The sequence below is a fragment of the Aegilops tauschii genome, chromosome 7 (genome assembly GCF_002575655.3).
Source record: "Aegilops tauschii subsp. strangulata cultivar AL8/78 chromosome 7, Aet v6.0, whole genome shotgun sequence".
Classification (NCBI taxonomy): Eukaryota; Viridiplantae; Streptophyta; class Magnoliopsida; order Poales; family Poaceae; genus Aegilops; species Aegilops tauschii.
Window position 1 is genome coordinate 620,550,703 of NC_053041.3, and position 19,607 is coordinate 620,570,309.

The following is a 19,607-nucleotide window of genomic DNA, read 5'->3' on the forward strand; positions in this document are numbered from 1 at the left end:
GGATCAAGAAGGAGGAGACGTCGCTGCATCGTACGTGTGTTGAACGCGGAGGTGCCGTCCGTTCGGCACTCGGTCATCGGTGATTTGAATCACGGCGAGTACGACTCCGTCATCCACGTTCATTGGAACGCTTCCGCTCGCGATCTACAAGGGTATGTAGATGCACTCCTTTCCTCTCGTTGCTAGTATACTCCATAGATGGATCTTGGTGGGCGTAGGAAAATTTTAAAATTCTGCTACGATCCCCAACATGACATGGTTAAGAACCTGACAGTAGCTCAAGCCACTGTCATTAGGAACATGAAGTTGAAGCTTGCTGAAGAGAAAAGTAAGTTGCAGGCCCACATTGATGAGCTTGAAAAGGTTGTGGAGCAGACCAAGGACAAGCTGAATGGGATCAAGGCAATCTTAGATGAATGAGCCACACTGGGCAGTAATGGTCATGGAGTTCATGGTCACACTACTAGAAAAAGGCCTACTAGTGGCGCACCAGTTTTGCCTACTAATGGCGCACTACTGGTGCGCCACTAGTATTTTTACTAATGGCGCACCACTGGTGCGCCATTAGTATCTGGTATACTAATGGCGCACCAGGCAGTGCGCCATTACTATAGGCCACGGTGCGCCATTAGTATGCCTCCCAGGGGGGCATATTTACCCATGTGCTTTGCCATACTAATGGCGCACTGCGGGGTGATGCGCCATTAGTATCCTTTGGCCTACTAATGGCGCACGTTGGGGTGATGCACCATTAGTATCCTTTGGCATACTAATGGCGCACGTTGGGGTGATGCGCCATTAGTATGTATATTAGGGATTATTATTTTTTTCTTTTCTGATATTTGCACAGATTACAAAATATATTATTGGACAGAATATAAACAGCACCACACAGCAACAGCAGATTCATCGAATATAATAGAAGATTAGTCTCCGAATACAATTCATCATATTAGTCTCCGAATTCAAAAGACCGAACAAAGATAGAACATTACAAGTCTCGAGACCGCGAGTAGCGAGTTTGTCTTCACATTACAAGTCGATATCGATCATCTAAACTACCATCACATAGAAGAGAGCTGCGGTCATCACGATGAGCATCATCGCGATGAAACTGGTCTTCATCCGGTTCCTCCAACGCTCCCTCCTCTCTCCCGCTAGATAGCGCGCGTATCTAGATTCCGCCTCCGCCCTAGTGGTGTACCCTTTGTAACTGTTACCCCTGAAACGGTGAACCTGTCTCCGACACTCCTCCCAGTCGTCGTAGACTCCGGGAACCTTACCCTTGTACACGACATACGACGGCATCTCTATGCACTAGCCAAACAACAGACAATACATAAGCAATATATAAGTATGCAACAAAAGGATCGGAAGAGAAAAGCAAGACATTAATAGCACGATTCATGGTCCTACTAATAAATAGTATCGATTACATCTAAGTTAAACGACTGTCCAAACCATAGAGACATACAAGTTCATTAAAGTTTAATTACAACATGAGCTAATCAATGTTTCAGAACTACACATAGCATCACTACTTTCGACTCGACTCATGGGACCGGAGCGTGGATGAAGCTACCGTCTGTCGTGATGGTCATGAAGTCGCGGGCGTTGTCAGCCTGCATTTGTAGCGTTGTGTCTATCTCACTGTTGGACGGTTGAAATTTGAGGTAGAACTGCCCCGAGGTACGAAGGACAACTTGATGGATGATTTCTGCAAACTCCGACTGGATGCGAAAGAATTCTTGTCGGATGTCCGCGTCCTGGATTGCCGCCAAGCTTGCGGCCCAATCTTTGAGATTATTTGGTAGCAGAAGGTGATTATGGTCCCGTACGATCGCCCGCATGTGATGGAGGGCGTAGTAGGCATCCTTCTGACCGCCAGGCGGCTGCTTGATGCAGGGGAACGTCGTATTGTGGGTGAACACGTGCCTGCCGTACCTACGAGATGGCCTCTTAAAGGTGCCTCCAGATGCGGCGTAGCCGGGGAGAGCATCATCAAGAACTTTCTTGATATTTGTGTAGTCTATCTTGGAGTCACGGTCCGGGTCGAAATACGTGGCCATGGAATATTTTGGGCTTAAGAGGGTGAGTGTGCAATGTGTGTCACTGCATAGAACACGGAATGTTAGAAAAAAAAAAGAACGATCGAAATCTAAGAAATCATATGTTACGGGGCGGTTAGGAGATGACTTACTCGGGAAAGTAAGGCACGAGGAAGTTATCCTTATCTGGGTTTGCCAGAATGACGCCTTCGAGGTGTGAACTCGCGACTTGCCGGTCCCCAGCGCTGCCCAAGATCTTGGCATGCATGTAGAAGGGGTCGACTATCACAATGTCCGGGGTCTTGTCTCTAATGATCCTCATCTCCATACTCAGCGAAAACAGCCGAACGAAGGTGTAGTGCAGCGGATGAAGGTTAAACATAGCAAAGATGTCATCAAACCGCAGGACGATCGTACCCCCGACGGTGCTATCCACAAAGCCCTTGCCCTCTGGCACCTTGGCCATGAAAACCGGGTATGCCACATCATTCTCTCTGAGACGCCGCTTCTCCAAAGAAAGAACACTGTCATGCAGACTCCGCATAGCACCGGTTGCAGCACTGAGCATATTTGTCGGTAGCATCGCCCTACCCGCCACATGCACCCTCCTCGAGATATCCTTAGGTGAAGGTGGCCCGTCCTGAGCACGGATCGTACTCGGTGCCGGCTGGCTCGCACCGCCGCCCTTGTTAGTCTTTTGTTTCTGTCCCTTCTTCCTGATCTGCTGTAATGGGATCGAGTTCTGCTCACAGACCACCTTCTTGAGCGTGTTGGGGCTGATAATATTTCGCACCTCAGCTATCTGAGGCTCGGTGAAGGCGGCAGCTGGAGGCGTCTCCTGAGAACTGAACGCCAGACGACGCCTGTTGCAATTGGGTTTCTCCGCCGTACCAGCTAGATCGCGGTCGTCTTTTTCAGGGTTGGGTTCTTGAGAAGGAGGCCCGCAGAACTCGTCACCGTACCCATGTTCGGCAAAGTACTTATCGACGTTGGAAAATGTACCGTCGTTGTTGTCGTCGTCGTCCGGATCCTGTGCCATATGCATGTTCGGATCCTGTGCCATAGGGATGTCCGGCATGTCCGGTAGCGTTGCGGCGTTCTTGCCATGGCTTGGCGCTAGCACGACTGGCGGTCTTGTCTGTGGGGTGGTGTCCCCCGCCCCCAAACGAATCTGGCTCTTCGGCCAAAGCAGGGGCCAGCTTACGCAGGCGCTAAGGGTCATCACATCATCTTCGTCGGCCCCAGCGGGTCGAATCGGAGATAACAACTCGTCGCAGCCTGGCAGCACCCGAACCAGTTCAACCCTATACAAGCTGGGTGGCATCGGATTACCGTGGAACACGTGGTTGCCCGGTTGAACGATTCTGCCCTTGGCGACATCGACCAACTCGCCGCCCACGAAGTGCAGGAGAGTGCAAGGAACATCGGCGGCGCCCTGCGAAAACATGTAGGGCGTCAGGGATGCCCAGTCAAAGGCAAGGAGATGAAGTCATCGGCTGAGAGGCTTAGTTACCGTGATGCCGTCGAGCTCGGCTAATGTCGAGGCACCGCCAACGGCGGGCGTGCAACTGACGGAGGGGCCGCTTGCTGGCGAGGTGCTGGCCGGCGTACACCCGGGTGCATTAAGCTCCAATGCCCGTGCCGGCGCCGGAGACACGAATACCGCCTCCGCCGGAGACACCAATGGCGCCGCCTGCGCGTTGTGCGAGTTGCTGGCCGTGAAGCTGGGAACCGGGGGAGGCCCCTGTTGGCCGCCCGCAATCCGTGTCGTCAGCCCCTGAATCAAGGTAGGCACTATGGCGGTGAGCGTCGTTCCCAGTTGTTGTTGCACTTGCTCTTGGACAATCTCCAGAATCCGTGCCACTTGTGCCTTGAGTTCTTGAACCTCGCGCGACTGGCTTTCCGAGCTGGTCTTTTTCTCCTTTCGCCCACCAGCGGTATAGTATGACGACCATTTTGCGGACAAGCCTTTGCCGGCCACACGACTAGCTGACGACGGCTTACTGAGCTTATCCTTGTTTTTCATTACGTTCAACGCCCTATTTAAAGGGGTGTCAAAAGGGGAGCTCTGAGACGACCCCGCGCTACTGCTTTCAGCCTCCTGCGGAAGGAATGTGAACCATTTAGAAATTTGGCTTCATTAATTAGAATGCAACCATATGGAGCTAATTACGCGGGGGTGTATTCCTTACCAGAACAAGCTCAAGCGCCCTGGTCTTCGGATCCGTGGTAAGCTCCTTTGTTACCGGGTCCTCCTTGTATCGGGCCCTGACAAAATTCCTGGTCTGCTTGTCACATAATTTCTCGAAGCGGGGCGGTAGGCCCTGCTCGGCACGCTCCGCGTCCTCCTTGTCCCATATAGGCTCCGCCACTCTGTGACCGCCGGGACCGAGTTGGTGGACCCCTAAGTTCAACTCCCGCATTTCTTTCCCCCACTGACTTGATTCGGAGGTTGCGCTGCTCTCGCACTTGATCTTGAACTCCTTGTAGTCATCTTCGCTCATCAAAGGATATTTTGCCTTGATCTTCTCATAACTATCACCTTTTTCAATCATTGCCTTCACTGTGCTTCTCCATGTAGACAGGGCCATGCTCATCCTCGTGAGGGCGGCACTGTTCACTTTATTCCCTGAGAGGCGTGTGTTTGCAAACTCAGCGGGGAACTTGTATCGTTCGTGCAGCTTCGTGAAGAGGAGGCTGCGCAAATTCCCTCGGTCCTTATGCCTTAGGTTCTCGGTGTTGATCGAGACGGTGCTCCGGAGAATGCACCCGAGCTGAATCGAGTACCCCTTGACTACTTGTTTGGGCGCCGTTGGATGCCCGTCGGAGTTCACTTCAGTAAATTCCTCCTTGACGGTGCCGAGCACGCTCGGGCGCCGGTCCTTCCGTTGCCTCTTCGGTTGGCTGCCATCTGTGCGTGCGCTGCCATCATCAGTGGTGGCATCCTCGGCGGCACCATCAGTGGTGTCATCCCCGACGCCACTAGGGGTTATGTAGTCAGGATCGGTGTCTTCCGCGGCGTCCTCATAGCGGTGAGGTTCTTCCTCCAGCTCCTAGGACAGCTCCCAGAATTGCTTGCCGCCCGAACCGCCGGCCTCATCGTTGTGGGCCATGTTTCGCTCTAAATAGGAAAAAAGTTTGGTCAAAAAGTTGGTTATTGTCAAGGAACAAGATCATGGTCTCATCATTTAGGGTTTGTCGACACCGAGAGGCATCCTAAAAGCTAAGCTTTTATCATTTAGGGTTTGTCGACGCCAAGGCACCCTAAAAGCCTAAGCTTTCATCATTTGGGCCTAATCACTTGGCTCTATTGCCACCTATGGTTTAATGCAGCAAGAATAAAGGGGCAATTGATCCTACTTAATTAAGTACTAAGATACCCCGGCCCATGCATTAGTCGCAAGTACCCCATATGTCCTATTTTTAGCAAAGTCATGCTAAAATTCACGGAAAATTTCAGCATGACCTTTGCTGAAAATAGGACATATGGAGTACCCGAATTTGCCGGAACGGAAGTTAATCGACATTCCGGCAAACTCAAGGGCCTCTCGGGGTACCTGCAAAATCATCACGACACGATGGTCGGAGACAAAACCCAGCAAACTAGCACCACAATGTGCCTCTACTTTCATATGAATGAAAAGGCCACAATGTGCCTCTACTAGCACCACAATCTTAGTTAACTTCTGGGGACATCAGAAAGTTAACATCCGCCTGATTATTATGAGGACTTCACTGCCACTCTTTACTCAAACTTAAGTTAGTAATTAAAAATATAAAATAGGATAACCCAGTGACAGGACTGTTGGTTGATGTCACAAAAAAGTTGCTAGTCTCAACATGTTCTACAGTTGTTAAAATTATCTTACTGTATTTAGAACAAACTAACACCACAGAGTCTACTAATTCAGGTAGAAGCCATCATTCATTACAAATTTGAATATATGATATTCCAGAAAATAATCTGTCTACAAAATGAGATACATCCCGTTTGAACTACCAAAACTGTAACCAACGTTATTACCTAATTATGAAAAACGTGCAGTACATATAAATTATTTCATCACTGAGAGGAGATAACCAAAAGTTTCCAAGCAATATGATTAAGAAAATGGGATTTAGGCATCCAAATGCCACAAAAGACCAAATCACATTTTTAAACCAAGTTACACAAAGAAAATGCACCTAAGCACCAAGAGGAACTGTTACAACTCCATAAGGTATATCCAAGTCACTGCTGCTCATATTCAAAAAACCTAACTAAAATATAACCAGAAAGATTTTAAAACATTATATCTCCCTGCTGACACGAACTGAAAGCGTAACAAAAATACCATCTTCTTTTGTTGATGCGTTGGTGTTTCAGAGCAGAGGTAAGAAAACCGGAGACCATATATGTAGTTTCTAACATATGCAAGATTACTTAAAAATTGGAGAGCCATGTCGTTTCTACTGGACCTAAATAGAGCTAGCTGCTGGTGTTGAACAATAAACAGCCACACCACACACTAAGACAAGTAACTGAAATGACTCTCTTTGTATTGTAGTAGAAGAAGAAACAAGAGAGAGATGCAAGATAGTAGTATATATAGGTGAGTCAACCTATTATTCTAGGAAGCCGCCTTGCTGGTGATTCGGTGTCGTCGCAACTGGATCCCTCCCACTCGACCTGTGATCTTCTACAAGGAAAAAGTAGCAGCTCAGTCAACCACCATATAATTATACAAGGAAAAAATGTTAATTGGCACAAGTGTAAACGAGAAGCTTGAGGTAGCAGCAGATTGAAGTGATAAAGTGCAAAGGAGAAGCTTGAGCTAGTAAACAATTTCTGAATGTTATAAAGTGGGGAAAGTAAAATAAAATTCATGACTAGTCATGGCAGTAGAAAAGAGATGAGATTTCACAAAACCAGAGCCAAGCATAGTCCAGAATGTCAAATTTTTAGTTAGTTAATTATTACAGTCCTTTGCTAAAAGAGATGATCCGTCCAAGAAATTTAATACTAGATGCATGCAGTCTGTTGAGGATCTTTTAGTGAATGACTAACAACAAGTAGCCGAGCTTGCCCAAGAAAGATTAGATTTAGAAGTGCTGGCTGTTGCTAGTGAATGGAGCTGACAGTTATACAGTGTCAATTGACAGTAAGTAGAGTGAGATGATCAAACGTTTGTGCTGAATAGCAGTGGCAGTGTAATGTTAACTAAATACAGTTGGCAGTGTATAGAGTGTTAATTGACAGTGGCTTGTCCTGGATATAACTCATTTTCTAGGTTTACCTTGGGTAGATAGCCCATGAATGCGGAACAGATACTTACATTCATGCCGTGAGATAAACTTATTTTCAGGTATAAACCATGGACAATTACCCGATGATACAGTGCATTTTTCTTCAGTGTATGTCCAGTGCATTTTTCTTCTTCTTTCGTTGAGTAGCATAAATTAGACCTATCATTGTGTAAGATGCAGGAGTACTTCTTATACTCTGTGGCATTGCCATACTTAGCCAAGAGTCCCCATTTCTTATATTCTGTGAGATGCAGTCATCTTTTACTCCAGTTCTTATAGTATTTTGGAGTACATTGCCTGTTATGCTGCTTGCAAGGTTAGCATAGGTTCAGAAATGGGGACTAAAAACAGTGATTTAATTCTCCAATTCAATTTTCATTTTCAAGTTTAAATTTGAATTTCAATAGTAGTGATTTTACACCCAGTTCAACAGTGATTTTACCTCGATTTCAACGGTAATTTCAGCAGCAGAGTCGAGGGCGGGGACTAAAAAAATCTTAACCCTAACAGCATAGTGGAGCGCGTGGAAGACGAGGTGGGGCGGCGGGTAGACGGGCACCTTGGCGTGCAGGCGCTCGAGGGCGGCGGGTAGACGGGCACCTCCCCGGAGAGCGCCTCCAGCCACGTCTCCTCCACGAGCAGCTCCGGACTCGGCGAGGCGAAGGTTGCGGCGCGCGCGGGCGAGGGCGAGGTTGGTGTCGGCCCTGCGGCGCTGCTCCGGCGAGAGTGGGGTGGGGTCGGAGGGGAGGAAGGGGAGGACGGGGAGAGGGAGGCGGCGGGGCGCGGATTGGTAGCGGACGGAGAGGAACTGGCGCGAGGGAGAGGGGCGAAGGGGAACTGGCGAGGGAGAGGGAGGAATTAACTATAGGAAGGAAACTTACTAATGGCGCACCCCGAAGCAGTGCGCCATTAGAATGTTTTTTTTATATAGCAATGGCGCACCCACGATCGGTGCGCCATTAGTAAACTTTTTTTTATATAGCAATGGCGCACCAGCCAGAGGTGCGCCATTAGTAATCTTTTTATTATTATTATTTTTTGTTGCATCTAATAATTTTTTAGAAAATGAATATGAATATGAAACAGTAATAATTTTTTATAAAAAGAGTAATAATTTTTTTTAAATATAATCAAATTTGTTATTTGAAAATATTTATGAATATGAAAAAAATCATCAAATTTATTATTTGAAAATATAATCAAATTTGTTTTTTTTTTGCAATTTTAGTTGCATTCATTTGTGACGGTGGAGCGGGCCGGGGAGGGTGCGGGGGTCGGCGGCGGCGGTGGAGCGGGCCGGGGAGGGTGCGGTGGGTCGTCGGCGGCGGTGGAGCAGGGGAGGATGCGGTGGGTCGGCGGCGGCGGTGGAGCGGGGGAGGGTGCGGGGGGTCGGCGACGGCGGCCGGTGGAGCGGGGTAGAGGGTGCGGGGGGTGCTCGGCGGCGAGGGGGACCGGATCTGGCGAGGTGGGATAGCGATCGAGATGGAGGGGGATCGAGATCGAGTGTCCATGAAGTTTAAAAATATTCATGAGTTCAAAAAGTGCCCATGAAATACAATCGAGAAATGAAGGCTACAATTTAAATACAATCGATCTTAGCTAGCTATCTGTTCACAATCTTCTTGCCCTTATTTTTCGTAAATGAAGTTCTTCTCTTGAACGGACGTCCTTTAGGTAGGGTGGTCCTGCTTCTTCTTGGGGTGTATGCTGATACTTCATTGTCGTCGTCATGTTCCATCTTCGGGTCGCCGTACTTGTCGAAGTCTTGCTCATTGGCGACTCCATCCATTCCGATGATCTTCCTTTTGCCTCTCCTCACGACAACACGACTGGGCTTTGACGGGTCGGTAATGAAGAAGCATTGGTCCACTTGGGAAGCCAGTACCCATGGCTCATTTTTCGCGGTGACGTTCGCGCCTGCGGTCTTGGATTTGGCTTCGGGTATAACCATGGTGGTGAAATACCGGTCTTCTTTTATGACGCTCTTGGCCCATCTGACACGGAACATCGGGACCTTCTCTCCAGCGTAGCTCAGCTCCCAGATCTCCTCGATCCTTCCGTAGTATCTGTCCTTGTCGTTACCGGTGTAGGATTCCATCGTTACCCCGGAGTTCTGATAACCATCGCTCTTCATGTCCTTGTCCTCGGTGTAGAATGTGTAGCCGTTGATATCGTACGCCTCATACGTCATCAGGTTCTGCTCGGCGCCCTGTGACAAGGCAAATATGAGTTGTTCTTCCGCGAAAGAATCCTCATGTAAAGGGTACGACAGAAGCTTATGCTTGAACCAACGCGTGAAACATGAGTTGTGCTATTTGATTATATCTCCGTCCGTCCTCTGTTGGCCTCGGTCATTGTACGTCTTCTCAATAAAGGTTTTGTGCTCTACCACCCAAGGATCGACCACGTCTATGTGTTGTAGCGTGACTAGGTTTGCTCTTTCAAAGTCGGCGAGTCGACCATCGAAGTCGACATGCATTTCGCGGCGACCCTCACGGTGACCCCATCCAGCGAGCCTGCCGAGGTGCCTGTTGACGGGCAGACCAATGGGGTTCTCGATGCCTAGATAATTCGTGCAGTAGGAGATGCACTCTTCGGTCAGAAAGCCCCTGGCTATGCTTCCCTCTGGACGTGACATGTTGCGAACGTATCCTTTGATGACACCATTCATCCTTTCGAATGGCATCATGCTGTGCAGGAACGTCGGCCCGAGTTGGAATGATATCCTCCACGATATGGACCAGCAGATGCACCATAACGTCGAAGAATGCGGGCGGGAAGTACATCTCAAGCTCGCATAGTATCACCACGATCTCTTCCTGTAGCCTTCTGAGTTGCCTCACGCCAACCGACTTCCGAGAGATGACGTCAAAAAAGTTGCATAGGCCAAATAGCGTTTCACGGACGTGCGCGTCCATGATCCCACGGATTGCAACTGAAAGTATCTGCGTCATCAGCACGTGACAGTCTTGAGACTTCATCCCGCTGTTGAGCAGGGTACCAAGCAGACTCTCGCACACGTTCTTTGTGATATGCATGACATCAAGGCTGTGAGGCACACGGTGGATCTTCCAGTACGGCAAGTCCCAGAAAACAGACCTCGTTTTCCATACCTTCAGCAGCGGCTCTGGCGCCTTTCGCTTCTTTCCCGGCTCTGGCGCCTTTTGCTTCTTTCCCGGCAGTGGGCAATCTTTCCAATTTTTCAACAGCTCGTCTATTTCCTCGCCGCTCCTCGTACGCGGGCGTCTTCGGGGTTCGGTTTCACCATCGAACAGATCCTTGCGTTTCCTCTACGGGTCATCGTCGCGAAGCCACCTTCGATGTCCCATGAACACGGTTTTCGAAGACCCGGGATCTCTATCTAGCTGGCGATACGTTGTGTCATCCATGCACCTGACGCATCCAGAAAATCCGTGGACCACCTGCCCCGCGAGATATCCGTAACCCAGATAGTCGTGCACCGCCGTGAGCAGTGCGGCTCTCATAGGGAAATATTCTTTCTCTGCGGCGTCCCACGTATTGGCTGGCGTTTTCCACAGCGTGTCTAGCTCCTCTTTCAGCAGCCCCAGATACAGATTGATGTCGCTCCCTGGTTGTTTCGGCCCTTCAATTAGCATACTTATGTGAATGTACTTCCTCTTCATGCACAACCAGGGGGGAAGGTTGTACATCCACACAAACACAGGCCAGGTGCTATGTGTGCTTCTCTAGCTACCAAACGGATTGACTCCATCGGTGCTCGCGCCCAGCACGATGTACCTTGGATCCTTCCCAAATTCTCGGTGTTCGAAGTTCAACGCTTGCCACTGGCTCCCATCCTTAGGGTGACTCAGCATCTTGTCTTTTTTATTTATCTCCGGATCATTTGCGTCATCTTCTCGCTTCTTCTCCTCCCTATCCGCGTGCCAACGCAGGAGCTTTGCTACCTTAGGGTCCGCAAAATACCGCTGCAGACGAGGAGTGATCGGAAAGTACCACACCACTTTTCGAGGAGCTTTCTTCCTCTTCTTGTATCGAGTGACGCCGCACACCGGACATATGGTAGACTCCACGTGCTCGTTCCGATAAATGATGCAATTGTTCATGCACACATGGTATTTCACGTGCGGTAAATCCAGAGGACACACGATTTTCTTCGCCTCCTCGAAACTGGTCGGGCACTTGTTCCCCTTGGGAAGACGTTCGTGCCAGAATGACATGTTCTCGTCGAAGCATGCGTCGGTCATTTTGTGTTTTACCTTCATCTCCAGAGCCATGAGCGTTACTTTCCGGCGGGTATCCTCGGGCCTGCATCCTTCATACAATGGAGTAACCGCGTCTATCTCCAGTTGATCCAGCTTGGCTTTCTCTCGGGCGGCAGCTCTTGCGTTATCCGTCTGCTTGAGAAGCAGCTCTTGAATATGAGGGTCCTGCACCCAGCCCATCGATGGTCCATCGTCGTCTGCTCCGCCGGCATCTTCATCTTCATGATCATGCCCTTCGTCTGCTCCCGCATCTTCCTCATCATCATGTCCGGCATCTTCTACATGATGACTGTGTACAGCATCACCGTCGTGATCATGTCCTGGAGATTCTTCGTCTTCTTGCCCGCCCGAGACGCGGTGGTTGTCTTGCTGCCCTTCCTCATTTCTTGCCCGGCCCCCATGGACGACTTCATCACCTTGCCACCGATAGCCATCCATGAAACCACGCAAGAGTAGGTGGTCCCGCACCTGCCCGGAATCCGGGTCCGCAATAAGGCTCTTCAGCTTGCATCTTCGACACGGACATCTTATCTCCGTCTCGTTCTTTTCAAGCATCTCGGCCTTCGCGGAGCTCAAAAACCTATTCACGATGCCTTCGGTCATCGTGCGGACCATGGTCGCCTGCGGGGTAGAGCAAAACGATATTTTAGAACCAAGAAAAAATTTGGCATGACTTTCCCTAAAAATAGGACCAAAAAGAATGCATAGTGCCAAAATTCTCGCCGAAACGGAAATGAATCAACATTCCGGCAAAATATTGGCAACTATCGCATTTCAAATACCGGTACCTGCAAACACAAACATATATGCAACACCACAAACATATGCAACACCACAAATATACATAGATCTAGCTAGGCCATAAAAAGTGCATGTGCACGTTGTTGGAGGGAGAACAACATAAAGATAGCTTCCCCCTTACTTACCTATCAAAAAAAGGTAATTTAACCACTTAATTTGGATGAATTTATGGTGCAAATGAGATGAGGAGGAGGAGGCAGCCGAGACAAGCTTGGAGGAGGAGGTGGAGAGAATGAAGTGGGGAAAGTGAGTGGGTAGGTGTGGCTGTCCAAAATATCTAGCTCGTCCCAGGTTACTAATGACGCACCACCAACAAATGCGCCATTAGTAACCCTGGTTACTAATGGCGCACCTGCTGGTGGTGCGCCATTAGTAGTTTTGCAAAAAAAAACACTAATGGCGCACCAGGGAACAGTGCGCCATTACTAGTTTAAACTAGTAATGGCGAGTAATGGCGCACTGTTCCCTGGTGCGCCATTAGTAGTTTTGCAAAAAAATAAAAAATAAAAAAATATAGTAATGGCGCACTATGTGGCTGGTGCGTCATTACTAGTTAGAACTAGTAATGGCGCACTGTGCCCTGGTGCGCCATTAGTATGTTTGGAAAAATAAAAAAAATTGTTACTAGTGGCGCACCGTGTGTCTGGTGCGCCATTAGTGTCTTTCACACTAATGGCGCACCAGCACATGGTGCGCCACTGCTATATAGTAGTGGTGCACCACATGTCTGGTGCGCCATTAGTGGCCATTCCATCTATAGCCCTTTTCCTAGTAGTGTCATGTATGGATCTCCTTATTAGTTATGTGATGGTCATGTATGGATCTCCCAATTATGCTACTTATTAGTTATGTAATGCTTATTAGTTATGTATGGATCTCCAAATTATGCTACTTATTAGTTATGTAATGGTCATGTATGGATCTCCCAATTATGCTACTTATTAGTTATCTATTACTTATGTATGGATCTCCCAATATGCTGAATGTGATGAATTTTGATGTGGATTTCTATATCTGAAATAGCCCTATACTCATTATTGTGGTTTTTTCGACGTCGAGGGAGCCTAGAGTCATTTAGGTGGTTTTTTCGACGTCGAGGGACCCTAGAGTCTAGGTGGTTTTTTCGACATTGAGGGTGCTCTAGACTCATTTACGTGGTTTTTTCGGCGTCGAGGGACCCTAGACTCATTTAGGTTGTTTTTTCGACATCGAGGCACCCTAGACTCATTTAGGTGGTTTTTTCGACGTCGAGGCACCCTAGAGTCATTTAGGTGGTTTTTTGACGTCGAGGCACACTAGACTCATTTAGGTGGTTTTTTCGACGTCGAGGGACCCTAGAGTCATTTAGGTGGTTTTTTCGACGTCGAGGGAGCCTAGACTCATTTAGGTGGGGTTTTTCGTCGTCGAGGGACCCTAGACTCATTTAGGTTGTTTTTTCGACGTCGAGGCACCCTAGACTCATTTAGGTGGTTTTTTCGTCGCCGCGGGACCCTAGACTCATTTAGGTTGTTTTTTCGACGTCAAGGCACCCTAGACTCATTTAGGTGGGTTTTTTACGTCGAGGGACCCTAGACTCATTTAGGTGTTTTTTCGACGTCGAGGCACCTTAGACTCATTTAGGTGGTTTTTTCGACGTCGAGGGCCCCTAGACTCATTTAGGTGGGTTTTTCTACGTCGAGGCACCCTAGACTCATTTAGGTGGTATTTTCGACATCGAGGGACAAAAGGAATCAAGTTCAACAACCATATCAAGTTAAACAACCATCAGAAGGCATCAACTATTACTCATTTAGGTGCAACTACCATCAACATCCAGCATCAAGTTCAACAACCATCAAAAGGCAACAAGTTCAACATCTGGTTCAAAGCAGCCAACAAAGGCATCTAGTTCAAGAAGCCAACATGGGCATCAAATTCAAGCAGCCAACAAAGGCATCTAGTTCAAGAAGCCAACATGGGCATCAAATTCAAGCAGCCAACAAAGGCATCTAGTTCAACAGCCAACAAAGGCATCTAGTTCAACAGCCAACATAGGCATCAAATTCAAGCAGCCAACAAAGGCATCTAGTTCAACAGCCAACTAAGGCATCTAGTTCAACAGCCAACAAAGGCATCTAGTTCAACAGCCAACATAGGCATCAAATTCAAGCAGCCAACAAAGGCAACATCTAGTTACCAGAAGCATATAGGTACTCTTTCATCTTGTAGGAAATAGTCCTCTTCCTTCCAGTCTATCTTGGAGCATGAAATGTTCCCCTATGGCCTGCAGCAGATGTAGATGATGTACCAGTTGGGGTAGTTTTCTTCCTGGGAGACCTCCTTGGAGGAGCAGTAGGTGCTTGGGTAGCATTCTTCCTGGGAGGAGCAGTAGGTGCAGTAGCAGCAGGTGCAGCTCTCCTCCTTGGAGGAGCAGTAGGTGCAGTAGCAGCTGGGGTAGCTTTCTTCTTGGGAGGAGCAGTCCCAACATCTGCTGTAGATGGAGATGGCCTCTTCCTTGTTGGTGCAGCAGTTGTAGATGAAATGCTGGCTGAAGCAGAAGCATGTGACCTGTTTGGCTGCATTTATAAAACATAAACAAGAAACAGAGATGCTTAGCTATGAATTACAATTGAGACATAACTAGAAAAACAGAAACAGAGATGCTTAGCTAACCTGATGCTGGTTTTTTCTCATAGCAAGAGCTGGTTTCAAGGGCTTGGAGCACACATTGTATATGTGCCCTACAAGTTTGCAGTTGCTACAAGTAATGGATGCCATCCTAGGTGTATCTCTTGGTGCTGGCTTCTCAAATTGGTTTTTCCTCCTCTTTGTTTGTTGCTTCCCAACTTTGTCTTTGAAAACTAGAGGCTCTATGTCCTGAGTTCTTGTCCTTGGCCACAGATTTGGACCAGGGACAGGAAATATGATATGGCCATATGCTTTTTTGTACATTGCCTTCTTGAAGAAATCATCAACAAAGTCTTCAGGTTGCAACTTAGCTTTCACAATTGCAGATATTGGATGATTGCAAGGCATAGCAGTCATATCCCATTTCCTACATCCACATGTTCTGTGCAGCAAGTTCACTGAGTAGGTGATATCTCCACTACTAACTTGGTAAATGTTAGGACCAGCCATCAAAGATTGGCACCACCTTGAGTTGTACTTTGACTCCTCTAACATCTCTGCATATGTTGGGCAAATCTCCCAATTTGTTGTCTCTGTCTTAGTTCTATTGGTGTTAAATTTGACCATCAATTTAGTCCTAGTTCCTTCCAGCATGGTATTTATTGGCTTCCCTCTAACATCTAGGATCATTTTGTTAAACACCTCACTGATGTTGTTCACAACTAGGTCAGTCTTGCAGGTAAAATCCATTGCATGTCTAGCCCATGTATGAACTGGTACTTTATTAAGCCATGCCCAAGCTGCCTTACACTCTCTTTTCAAATCATTCATTGCAGCTAGGTGTTCATTCTTAGTATAAGAGTAGCTAGCTGCATCCATGTGTTTCTTTAATTCATCACCTCTAAAACCAGCAGTTTGGAAATTCTGATATATGTGTCTAAGGCGGAATCTTTGTGGACAATTGGGAAAAACATGGTTTACTGCATTTAAAAGGCCCTGTTGACACAATATGAAGGAGAGCTAAATATTGGGCCATTTGAATTGTTCACAGAGCAATGTGCATATGAAAAATTAAAAGTACAATAGAAATATGAGAAGAGAAGTTTACCTTCTGCCTATCAGAAATGATAGTATAATAGCCAAACTTTCCACTTTCTCCACCAAGTGCATCTTTCAGTTGTGTTAAGAACCAGGTCCAGATGTCTGTGTCCTCTTTGTCAACAACTCCAAATGCTATAGGGTATATGTTGTTGTTTCCATCCCTTCCTGTTGCAGCAAGGATTTGTTGACCTGTTGAAAGCTTGATAAAACAACCATCTACCCCTGCAAAGTGACAAATGTGAGAAGATAGTGTACTTAATGTGGCCAAATAACAAAAACACTACACAAATTACAACACAATGTACCTATGAATGGCCTGCATCCATTTGAAAACCCTTCTTTGAAAGCATTAAGACAGTAGAATAGGCCATGGACCTTGGGTTCTTGCTTGGGTGCTCTGGCAGATGCTTAGTGGTCACTACACATCTACTTCCTGGGTTTGTGTCCAAAACAGCCTGCAAATAATCTCTAATCCTAGTGTAGTGGCCTCTCTGGTCTCCTTGGACAACCTTCAATGCTTGTTTCTTCAAATTCTGCATTATTGTGGTGATTGTTATGCCAATATCAATTCTCAGCATATCCTCACACAGGTGTGCCACCCATTTTCCTGTTACCTTGGTATTCTCTGCTACTGCTGGGCATGTGTGCAGAAAATTAGCCTTTCTTATGCAAAAAGTAGTTTCCTTTGCAACAACAGAAGCTGCAATGTAGAAAGGACATTTTACATTAGTGCAAACAACTATGATGCTGTCAGAGCAGTTTCTGTGGAAGTCATAGTTCCTATTCTGAGTTATGTGAAATGTCTGAAGTGCTCTCCTAAGTTGGTACACATTAAGGAAACAAAGCTTTCTACAAAACTGCTCCTCTGGGTTCTCTCTGTCTTCACTGTACCACTTCCTTGGTTGTGATTTATATGCTTTGATCTTCCTTCCATTGGGCAGAATATAAGGTGCTTTCTCAGCTCCATCATCATATTCCTGCTTCAAATCACCTACATCTATCTCCTCATCTGATGATGGTATCCACACATCCTCAAATCTTTGCTCCAAGCTAGAATGTGACCTCTTGGTTGGCCCTTTTCTTTTTTCCTTCTTCTTTGCTGGCTCCTGTTGTTGCTCCACCTGCTCCTCCTCCTCATGCTCCACCTGCTCATCCTCCTCCTCATGCTCCACTTGCTCCTCTTACTCATGCTCCACTTGCTCCTCTTCCTCATCTTCCCCATACACTTCATCCATATTAGTGTCTCCTTCAAAATGAAGGAGTGGGTCCTCTCTCTGCCTCCTCAAATCATTAAGCATGTTAAGAAAGTCCTCATCTGCATCCAGATCAGAATCATCTTCAGTTAAAAGCACTGGTAGTTTTTGCTTAACCATTTGAACATGCTCAGCTGCCTCCTTATGTTTCCTAAAGTTCTCAATCTTGGTTCTCCTCTTTAGCTCCATTACTGTCTCCTGCTCATCTTGCTCCATAGCAGTATCTAAGTTTGTGCTCTGTTGTGTGGAAAAGAACTGAAGTGGCTCTGACTGCCTCTGTTTATTTGATTGCTCAGGTGATCTGAATAGAACTCCAGAAGGATTGGCTTCATAGACAGGTTTTTCTCCTAATTGACTCAAAGGAACCTACTCCTCATACAAATAGCGTGAATTCAAATCTGCAGGTCTTGGATCAGTGGCCCTAATCACTGTCAAATTCACTACATTCTGATCCTTATTAGCAATATGGTCAAGCATTTCATCCACCTTGTCATCATCAGAAATTTCTTCCAATCCTGCAATACCCACACCAGGCTCCCTCACAAAGTAAATGTAATCATTCAGCCCATATCCCTCTGTCTCTATTAATGCTACCAAATTGTGATATGTGATGTCTAAAAGGCAGAGGGATCTCTCCAAGTTGTCTCTTTCATGGAAGTGCATTCTAACTTCCCAAACAACATCGTCCAAACTGGAGAAAAAGATAATACAACAATTCTAATTAACATTGCATAATTACTGTTAAAAAAATTCACATTAATATGCTCTAAGTAACACTGCATACTAACAAAAAGTACTATATTTTGCTCTTATTGGCACTGCTCTAATTAACAATGCATAACTACAAAAGAAGCTACTCTAATTTGCTCTTTATTGGCACTGCTCTAATTAACAATGCATAACTACAGAAGAAGCTACTCTAATTTTCTCTAATTAAAACTGCATATTAACAAAATAAGCTACTCTAGTGTGCTCTTTATTGGCACTACTCTAATTAACAGTTGACATTGCTACATATCAACTAAAAAAATTAATATGACATTACAAATTAATATTAGTATATGACAGTGGGCTATTCCCCTCCCCCCTCCCCCAAAATCCAATAGAGTGTTTTAGTACCCAAGCTAGGGTTTAACAGTGCAAATCAAAATAACCACACATACAAACAGCCCAAGATCTAGCCGCAGAATCCTATCCCTAACTCTAACCCTAACCCTAGAATCTGTACAAACGAGGGAAACTTACTAGACCCCGTCGAATGACGAGCCCCACCGGTGGCTTTCCGTCGGATCCACCTTCATGGCACTGGCCCAAGATCTAGCCGCCGCGAACTCCAGCGAGTGCTGGGGGCTGGGGTTGGGGCTGCTGTCCGAAGGGGCGCCGGGGTTTGAGCTGCCGCAGAGATCCGCCTCCGGTGGTCTGTCGTCTCCGCCACCAGCAGGCCCACCGCAGTCGCCGCCGCCACTCGTCGTTGCCATGTCTGAGAGGAGAGGGTGTGGGGGAGGGAAAGAGATGGAGAAGAGCTAGCGGGGAGGGACCGGTCAAAAGGGTTCCGGCTCGAGCCGGCCCGCGCACGGGGTCTGACAGTGTTTGGCGGCGTCTAACGAGTCAAACGGATGAACAATTATGCCACGTTGAAAAAAGCGGGTCCCACCTGTCATAATCCCACTTAAAACGAGCGAACCGAGTGACTTGTGGTTTCTGCAAAAAATTAGCCTGGGAATTAGTGTTTTTGGGTACAAAACTAGAGACTTGTGATTTCTGCAACCCTAGCCTTCAATGTCGATGTTTTTTGCAATTCACTCGGTTAGCGAAGACCGGCAGGGAAGGAAGCATATATAGATCAGCCACCATGAATATTTGGCTCAGAAACTGAAGTATGATTGCATCTATCAAGTCTCAATGGAGCAGTTTCGATCAGCTGAAGCGTCGGCCTTCATCCCCGCGTCCCCTCGCCTTCTCAATCGAAGCCTTATCGACGGCGTCGGCTGGATCCCCTCTCGCGTGACGACTCGATCCCCTCGCAGACGATCGCCCTCCTGGACCGATCGACCGCACGCCTGCATCACACGCGCCTCGATCGACCCCCTCTGTCAGCGATGACAGATCAGATCCTCTGTATCTAGGGCTGACAAATCCACTCCTCCTCTGTGGAGCACTCTTTTTTTCGGAGACGGGGACGGAAGGACACTCTGGACCACGGGCGGTAGCTAATTGGGGTGTAGAAGCGACCCAGTTAACGAAAGGGCTCCGTTTTTTCTCCTGAA